Source organism: Erinaceus europaeus, chromosome 13, assembly GCF_950295315.1.
Source record: "Erinaceus europaeus chromosome 13, mEriEur2.1, whole genome shotgun sequence".
Lineage (NCBI taxonomy): Eukaryota > Metazoa > Chordata > Mammalia > Eulipotyphla > Erinaceidae > Erinaceus > Erinaceus europaeus.
In genome coordinates, this window is record NC_080174.1 from 5,573,258 (window position 1) to 5,582,273 (window position 9,016).

Genomic DNA, 9,016 nt, shown 5'->3' on the forward strand with positions numbered 1-9,016 from the left:
GCGCCTCCAGTTTTTGGTTTTGAGCATCCATCATGGCATCAACACAGCAATTATGTAGTCAACAAACACTGTATGATTTAATCACTTCGTGGGGGTGGATGGTGACATACAAAGCCGTGGCTATGGGAGTCGGGCGGTAGTGCAGCGGGTTAAGTGTGGCAGGTTAAGAGCAGGTGGCACAAAGCACAAGGACTGGCATAAGGATCCTGGTTCGAGCCCCTGACTCCCCACCTGCAGGGGGGTCGCTTTACATGCAGTGAAGCAGGTCTGCAGGTGTCTGTCTTTCTCTCCCCCTCTCTGTCTTCTCTTCCTCTCTCCATTTCTCTCTGTCCTATCCAACAACAACAACAATAATAACTACAACAGTAAAATAACAAGGGCAACAAAAGAGAATAAATAAATAATAAAAAATGGGGAAAAACCAAAGCAGTGGCTAGCAGATAGATACTGCTGCTTTATTATTTATTCATTTTTAATGGTCTCTATTTATTGGATAGAGACAGAGAGAAATTGAGGGGGAGGAGGAGAAAGAGAGGGAGAGAGACAGAGGGACACCTGCAGCTCTGCTTCAGCAATCTCAAAGCCTTTTCCCTGCAGGTGTGGAGAGGGGCTCGATCCTGGGTGTTTGATCACCATCAACTGGTCATCTCCATCAGGAACTTGGCAGAAATTTGAAGGCATATAATATGATCTCATTTAACATGGTGAGATAAGACAAAAACCAGATAACTTCACTTATAAAAAGCAAAAAGGGAGAGAAAGAAAGAAAGAAAGAAAGAAAGAAAGAAAGAAAGAAAAACACAGGAGGAAATTTGGTCTGGGTGTGGTCTATCGAATGGGAGCCAAGGACTGTAAAGGTAGAGTCACAAGAGAGTTAGAAGGTGTTGAGGACCCATCGCAAGATGGTGGAGACACCTATCATGGGGCATTAAGAAGCTGTATACAGGGTGAGTGGCCCATGCACCTGCCTGAGCACACACACTACAGTGCACAGGGTCCTGAAGAGGCCCGCAGGAGGGCTTATGATGACGTTCCGGATGGAGATGACCAGTGATGGTGGAGAGAGGGACCCGTTAGAGGTCTAGGCCCATCATGTCTGTGTAGGAAACCCAGGATTCCCTGACTAGGGCCCCAGATGATGGGATATGATGGGGTGGCCTGGTTGTGACCAAAAGGGCCATCATTTAGGTGTGCTGGTCTCTTGCCCTTATCCAGCTTTTATAGTCCTGAATTTATCTGACAGGGTTAGACTTAGCGTGACTGAGGGACATGAAATAGAAAGTAGGTGAGGAAGGTATCTATGCCTAAGTAGAAAGTATTTGATTAAGTACTTTATGGTGTCTTTTTTAGGTCGTGCTCCTTTTTTGCTGCACTTACTGAGTCACTGTGGACTCCTGTGCACTTAAAAAAATACTTATTTATTTTCTTCTGTTGCCCTTGTTGTTCTGTGCACTTTTATGAAGACCCCAAATTGTATCTGCTCTATTCTTACCTTTAGGTTCCTGATTATTAAACAGTTTGCCCTGGTTTATATCTTAGTGCTTTTCAGTCACCAAGTTCAGATGCTGCCATGACACAAACTTGACTTCCCTGGGCAGACAACCTCACCAATGTGTCCTGGAGCCTCCCCTCCCCAGAGCCCTGCCCCACTAGGGAAAGATAGGGTCAGGCTGGGGGTGTGGATCCACCTGTCAATGTCCATATCCTGCAGAGAAGCAATTACAGAAGCCAGAACTCCCACCTTCTGCACGTTTTGTCCACACTCCCAGAGGCATAAAGAATGAGGAAGCTTCCAATGGAGGGGATGGGATATGGAGCTCTGGTGGTAGTAACTGTAGAATCGTACCTCTCTTATCTCACATTGCTTGTCACAATCACTAGTAAAAAAAGAAAGAAATGAGCCTTTGTTTAGGTCCCTGGGTCCTTAGGCTACCTTGTCTGACTCAGATCACGGGCCATGCCTCCCAGTGTAGAACTAGTGTCCGCCATTTAAACTTGACCGTGCATGTGTGTAGTGAGCGTTGTGCAAATGACTCATTCACTTTGGCTGCAGGTCCCAGGCTCTTTCTTGGGCACTGCTACTTCTTTGGGGGCAGGGTGGAGGGAGGGCTGAAGTTGCTGTTGGATAATGAGGTTACATGCCCTGGAATGATGGGATTCTGCAAGATAACAATGATAAACTCTCCTTGACTCCAAAGAACCCAAGAGACCCTCTCTTCACACGTTGAATAATTGCACATCAGGGGTCTGAGTTCCAGGAAGGAGCAGTGTGAGAGCTCACTCCCTCCTTTCTGCCAAAGCTCTCCCATCAGCCTATGTCCTGGGGGAGGGCCTACAAATACTTGCCTAGGTGGTGAGGAGACACAGACTGGTTGTCTGATTGAGCTGGGATGTTTCTCTGGACTTGGACACATTTTTGGCTCCATTGGCTTAGGCGTCTCTCCAGGACGTCACTCTTGTCTTCACCCTGAATACCAGCTGTGTCAGCTCCAAGCCGGGGCCTCTGGGGAATGGACACTGTCACTACCCTTGAAGCACTGCAACTGCTTTTTCCTCTGGAGACAGTAGGGCTTGCTGGTGACTTGGGGGCTGAACGTTTTCATGCCCTTTGCAGGAAGGCTGGGTAAGGTCTCTTCTTGGGGCTAGGTTACAGCTCCCCCGAGTCTCAGCTCATGCCCCTGACTTTCTGTTCTGGCTTGTAGCTAAGGCCTGTGTTAGGAGCTACTGGGCTACAGTGGAAGCTGAGTCCCTGTCTTTGGCAGGCAGACACCATTGCCAGCCAGGGTGTCAGAGGGGCCGGTTCCTGTGCTAAGTTCTCTGTGGGCCGAGCGACTGTCCACCCTGTGGTTGCCTCTCCCAGTCGGCTTCACCTCCAGTGCCATTTGGGTCCACTCTTCTTCCTTTCTGGGAAGACATGGGTCACAGGCAAAGGAATTATGGGCTATGGATGTAATTAGCATACAGCTGACGTCATGACCTATAGCAACAAACAGACATTCACAAGGGATTGTGGGTATGAGAGATTACTTAAGGGAAAGACTGGCTGAGGTCAAGGAATCTGGACTCAGAGGAAAAAAAAAACTAAAATAAAAAGATATTTGGCCTTGCTTGCCTATTCTATTGAAATTTTCTCTTTTGGGAAGCAACTGTCCCCTTCTCCACCAGGCTTACTTTCTCCAGGGATATTTCTTTTTCTCCCTTTTTCTCCCTCCCTTCCCTCCCTTCCTCCTTCCTTCCTTCCTTCCTTCCTTCCTTCCTTCCTTCCTTCCTTCCTTCATTTCTTTCTTTCTTTCTTTCTTTTCTCCAAGGTTATTGCTGGGGCTCGGTGACTACTCCACTGCTCCTGGAGGCTATTTTTTTTTCCTTTTGTTGCCCTTCTTGTTTATCACTGTTGTTGTTGTTATTATTGTTGTTGTTGCTGTCATTGTTGTTGGATAGGACAGAGAAATTGAGGGAGAGGATGGGAAGACAGAGGGGGAGAGAAAGATAGACACCTGCAGACCTGTTTCACTACTTGCAAAACTCCCCCCCGCCTCTGCAGGTGAGGACCAGGGGCTTAAACCTGCATCCTTGAACATGGTAACATGTGCGTTCAATCAGGTGTGCTACTGCCTGGCCCTGAGGAAAGGGAACATTTAGACCCCCATGTGCCCGACTTTAGAACTGTAACGTGCACTTAGGCAGGTGTGCCACCACCTGACCCCCATGTGCCTGACTTTTAATAGAGGACTAGAAACGCCAGCTACAGTGATGGGGGGACATCATCATGGTCCCACAAAAAGACTTTTGTGCCCGGGCTGAGGTCCCAGGTTCAATTCCAGCACCACCATCAGAGCAGAGAAGGGCTCTGGTGTGTGTGTGTGTGTGTGTGTGTGTGTGTGTGTGTGTGTATGTGTGTGTGTGTGTGTGTATCTTTCTCTCTGTCTCTCTCATTAAAATAAACAAGTAAATAAAACAAAATAAAATATTTTATTAAAAAATCAGGAGTGTCAGCTGTGGCCTCACTTTTCTTGGAGACTGTCTTCCTAGACTTGTTATAATCCCCAACCTTGGTACAGAGGTTGCCCCTTCTGTGTTCCAACCAAGCCCACCAGCATGGAACCCAGGGTCCAGAAGATTCCACCAGCACTGGGGCGAGGGTGGGGCATCCCTCTGCTGCAGGCCAGCCTCTGCCACTTGCCCTTGACCCCTGACCTGGCAAAGGTCAAGTTCCTGCTCGGTGTTCTCTGTTTTTTCTGTGTCCCCCTGCTGCCTGCTGCCCACCCTCCCCCCACCCACTTTGTTCACCCCTCTTGGAAACGGAATGGAAGAGGAAAGAGGAGGACGAGGAAATGAAGAAAAAGAAGAGGAAGGAGGAGGAGGCCGAGAAGTCCCAGGTTCAATCTCCGGCACTGGCACCAGCACCAACGCCGCCACAAGCCAAAGCTGGACAGTGCTCTGGTAACATTAAATCACTTCTTTTTCTCCCACTCCACAGCATTTCTGCTGTTTGACTGCATCGTGGAGACTTTCAGGAGTATGAACAGGTATGTGGATAAGAAAATGTATCATGGTATTTTCAGTGATGGTGAAAAAGTAAAGGCAATCTGAGTGGTTGCTGAATCGCTTCAGGGGTAAAAATAATGAGGTTGCATGTGGAACATTACACAGCCCTAAAGAATAAGGTTTGTGCTAACTCTTCAAGGGCATTCGACGCTCCTTTTGAGAGAGCTTTAACTGAAAAGCTTTGGTCGCAAAAACAGTATTTACAGTGTGTTGCTCAAACTGATGGCATGATTGTCTGCTGTAGACAGACACCGAAGAGGAACACGGCTCAGGATGTGAGCACGTGCTATTACTGGAGGTGGGGTCTCATGTGTCTTCTGTTTCTTTTTTTAAAAAATTTGCTTTTTTATAGACAGAGCCATGAGAGGGGAGGAGGAGAGAGGAGAGAGACAGCGAGACACTTGTAGCACTGTTTCACCACTCGTGAAGGTTCCCCCTGCAGGTGGGGCCGGGGGCTTGAGCCTGGGTTTTCGAACATATGGTAACAGAAACATCACCAGCTGGCCCTCTGTTTCCGTCTCTTCTTTGTCTCTTTAGTCTTGGGTGTGTCACTGGATCACTTCTTTCAGCAGGAAGAGCAGCACACAACACTTTATTTTTAACCGACATGGGAAGTACTCATGGATTTATCAGACTCTGTGCCTGGAGTTTTATTTGGAAATATGGTTACAGTAAATATAGGTCAACTTCTTTCCAAGATTCCTTTTAATTGGAAACTTGAAAGAATTTCCGAATGAATGAAGTCCTGGCATAGGTCTGGATGGAAAAATACACTTTGAAAGAGGAGGGAGGGAGTTACACTTCCCACAGTCTCCACAAACAGACAGACAGACAGACAGACAGGCCTCCTGAAGGATCCCTGGGGCACTGTGAGGGTGAGCTTCTTCTGTTCCCTTTCAACAAGCAGCTCAGAAACCTGGATGATCATGCAGGCTAGGGAACAGTTTCCTGGACACTCTGACTGTCAAGGCAAGGTAACAAGGGACGCAGAAGGAGTCTGTTGAGGTGACAGGTGGTGGCACACCTGGCCTCAAGCCCCCAGCCCCCACCTGCATGGGGTGAAGCTTCCTATGCATTGAAGCAGTACTGCATCTCTCTCTCTCTCTCTCTCTCTCTCTTTAGTTTTTCTGTTGTTATTATCTTTACTGATTTATTGGATAGAGACAGCCAGAAATTGAGAGGGAAGGGGATGATAGAAAGGGAAAGAGATAGAAAGACACTCGAAGCCCTGCTTCAACACTTGTGAGGTTTTCTCCCCGCAGGTGGGGACTGGGGCCTTGAAACTGGGTACTTGCACATTGTAATGTGAGCTCAACCAGGTGTGCCACCACTTGGCCCCCCAGATTTCTCTCTCTCTTTTCCTTCTCAATTTCTCTGTCTTTGTTTAATACATATATACATTAATTTAAAAAGGAAATCTGTTTATCCAGGGAAGGAATTTCTGAAAAAACTTTTCTAGATGTCCCTTTTGTTGTAGAGTCTTAGAGTGCAGAAGCTACAGTATAGAAATGGCAAAAAAAGCTGATGTTGTCTCTGATTCTCTTCCTGGACAAAATGGATGGAACTGGAGGTGATGGTGCTAAGTGAATCACCCTGAAAGTGAAAGAAAGACCACTGCTGGGCGACAGCCCTCAGGTGTGGCATGCAGATGGCTATGAAGAACAGACTTGCAGAGATAGTCATATTGAAGACAGGAAATGAACAGGAAGTTCCTGGGGGAACACAGACACTGCTACACCATGCCAGAACACATGTTCCCCAGGCACACATGCTTTCCATGCTACTGGGGAAGGAAATTGTTGCCTAGGGAAATGGGAGTGGTGACAGGTGTGGCTTATATAACCTTCCAAGCCACCTTCACTTCTTTTTAAGCCACACCCAGATCTGTTACCACTCCTGTTTCTCCCAAGCAACATTTGGGAAACATATATGCCTGGGGAATATAGGTATTCTGGTGTGGTGCAGCAGTGTTTGTGTTCCCCCAGGTACTTCCTGTTCATTCCTTGACCGCCACACCTTGGCAGGTCTTATGCTGAGCAGGTTCCTCTTGCCTTTTTTTTGTTTTTTCTTGCCTTGACCTGGCAGAGCAGGGGACATTTCCCTCCTGCAGACCCTCACCTTCTGGAGACTTCTTTGAGTCAACTGGGGACAAAGTGGAGATTAAGTGCTGATAAGCAACCTTTTGGTTTTGTTAGGTGCAGTCCCATTCAAATAGAGAGTGGGCTCGGTGAAATCGTTTGCCTGGACTCTGTGCTGCTTTGCCACATATGCGACCTGGATTCGCGTGCTGCTTCCACCACATTTGAAGGAAGTTTTGTGCTGTGGTGTCTCACTTTCTCTCTGCCTCTCTGCTTCTTCTTCTTCTAGCGGTTGCCTGCCTCTCTGCTTTTCTCTATTCAAAAAAAATAAATGCATAAAAGGAAGAAACTGTGAGAGCTGCCTTCTGAACAGTTTACAGCAAAATGACATTGCATCAGAGATGAGATTTACAATAATCCAGAAAATAGAGTGTGTGGGAGAGGAAGGACAGTGCTGGCGGTCACTCTCCCATCTCTCTAGATCTCCCTGAGCTGCGTGTCTAACCCCAACAATATTAGACAGGACAGCAAAGGGAATATATATATATATATGTGTGTGTGTGTGTGTGTGTGTGTGTGTGTGTGTATGTTTATATAATAATAATAACTATTATTATTTTTCCCACCAGAGGTATTGTTAGGACTCATAACTCCCTCCATATGTCCCTCTCCTTCTCCTTCTCTCTCTCTGGGTGCTGATGGAGCTGGAGTGCAGAGCCCTCTTATCCTCATCCTATCACTGCTCCCCCGCTGAGAGTATGGATCAAGGTTGTTTATGGGGAGCAGGAGGTGGGAGACCTGGCTTTTGTAGCTACTTCTCCGCTGAACATAAGCACTGACAGATTGATCCACACCCCCAGCCTGTTTCTATCTTTCCCTAGTGGACCAGAGCTCTGGAGATGTGAGGGCCCAAGAAACACCGGTGAGGTCGTCTGCCCAGAGAAGTTGGGGTGGAGTCATGGTAGCACCTGTAACTTGGTGTCTGGAAGGTGGCATGACCTAAGCTGAGACAAGATGGTTAATGAACAGGAACCAGAAAGTAGAATCAGAGAGAAATTGAGAGTGATAGGGAGATAGAAAGGGAGAGAGAGGGCAGAGGGTAGATAGCATAATGATTAAGCAAACAGACTCTCATGCCTGAGGCTCCAAAGTCTCAGGTTCAATACCCACATCACCATAAGCCAGAGCTGAACAGTGCTCTGGTTAAATAGAAAGAAGAGAAGAAGAAGAAAAAGAAGAAGGAGAAGGAGGAGGAGGAGGAGGAGGAGGAGGAAAGAGATAGATACCTGCAGACCTGCTTCACCACTCATTAAGTGTACCCCTGCAAAGTAGGGAATGGGGGCTCGAACCTGGGTCCTTAAGCATGGTGATATGTGCGCTTAACTGGGGGTGCCACCACCCGGCCCCCAAAGGAAATGTGTCTAAAATCTGAATTTTGATGCTAACACAGCCAGTCCAGGTCATGTAGATTCCTACACTGTTGAGTCATGAGGGTTTTTTCTACTAGAAATTTTACTTCCAGGGAGTCTATAAGTGAAAAAGAAGAGACGAAGGCCACATGGTTTCCTTTGGGATGAAGAGGACTGTTGGAGATCTCACTTGGTGAAGCAGTTAGAACCCATCTGAAGGACCCAGGGTCAGCCCTGTACTTGCTCCAAACAATTTGAAAACCAGAAGATTTCCTGAGGCCTGTTCACAGCACCTGCAAGAGTGAGTGAGAGAGAGAGAAAGAAGAAAGAAGCAGAGCTGAACAAAGATCAGCCAAGTCGTGTGTGTGTGTGTGTGTGTGTGTGTGTGTGTGTGTGTGTGTGTGTGTGTGTGTGTAACTGTTCAGTTGTTAAAAACAGACAACAGAAAAATGGCAGCTGAGGATCTTAGCTTCTAGACTCTTCCACTAGGTTGGAAAATTTCCATAATAAATGGAAGACTTCATAAATATAAAGGCATAATATATGGAAGACTTCTTTTTGCTTCTAAAAAGTCAGCATTGATTGAAAGGCACAACAGCGCCAGCATGCCAGCCCCAGAAAGCACCCCAGACCTCAGGCTCTGAGCCCCACACCCCAGACACCGCCCAGGGCCCTGCCTGCTCCATCTCTCTGCCAATAAGCTGTTTACAGCTCTGCAACGTACTTGAATGTACAGAGGAACCGAGAACTAGTCTGCCCTGAGGTCTGCATTCTGCAAGCAGTGCAAACATTTAGGACGCACACCCACAGCTAATTATGTGGACCCCGCTGGCTCTCCCAGCAGAAGCAAGGAGAGGAGGAGGGGGGCAGAAAGAGGAAGAACAAGAGCTCACCTTGCTCTAAAAGGCCCCCAGTTCCCACTGGGACACAGGGCAGCCTCCTGGAGACTGTGTGTGTGGGGGGAGATGAGCAGTTAACTGAGCT

General features: G+C 47.5%; 1 long non-coding RNA gene across 1 annotated transcript; it reads left to right on the forward strand.

Moving 5' to 3' along the window:
• The first annotated feature begins 2,158 nt into the window (after nt 1–2,158).
• LOC132542467 (uncharacterized) lies at nt 2,159–6,898 on the forward strand. Its single transcript, XR_009553477.1, has 3 exons — nt 2,159–2,623; nt 4,478–4,526; nt 6,741–6,898. It is a non-coding gene; the product is annotated as an uncharacterized LOC132542467 (long non-coding RNA).
• Nucleotides 6,899–9,016: the final 2,118 nt, after the last annotated feature.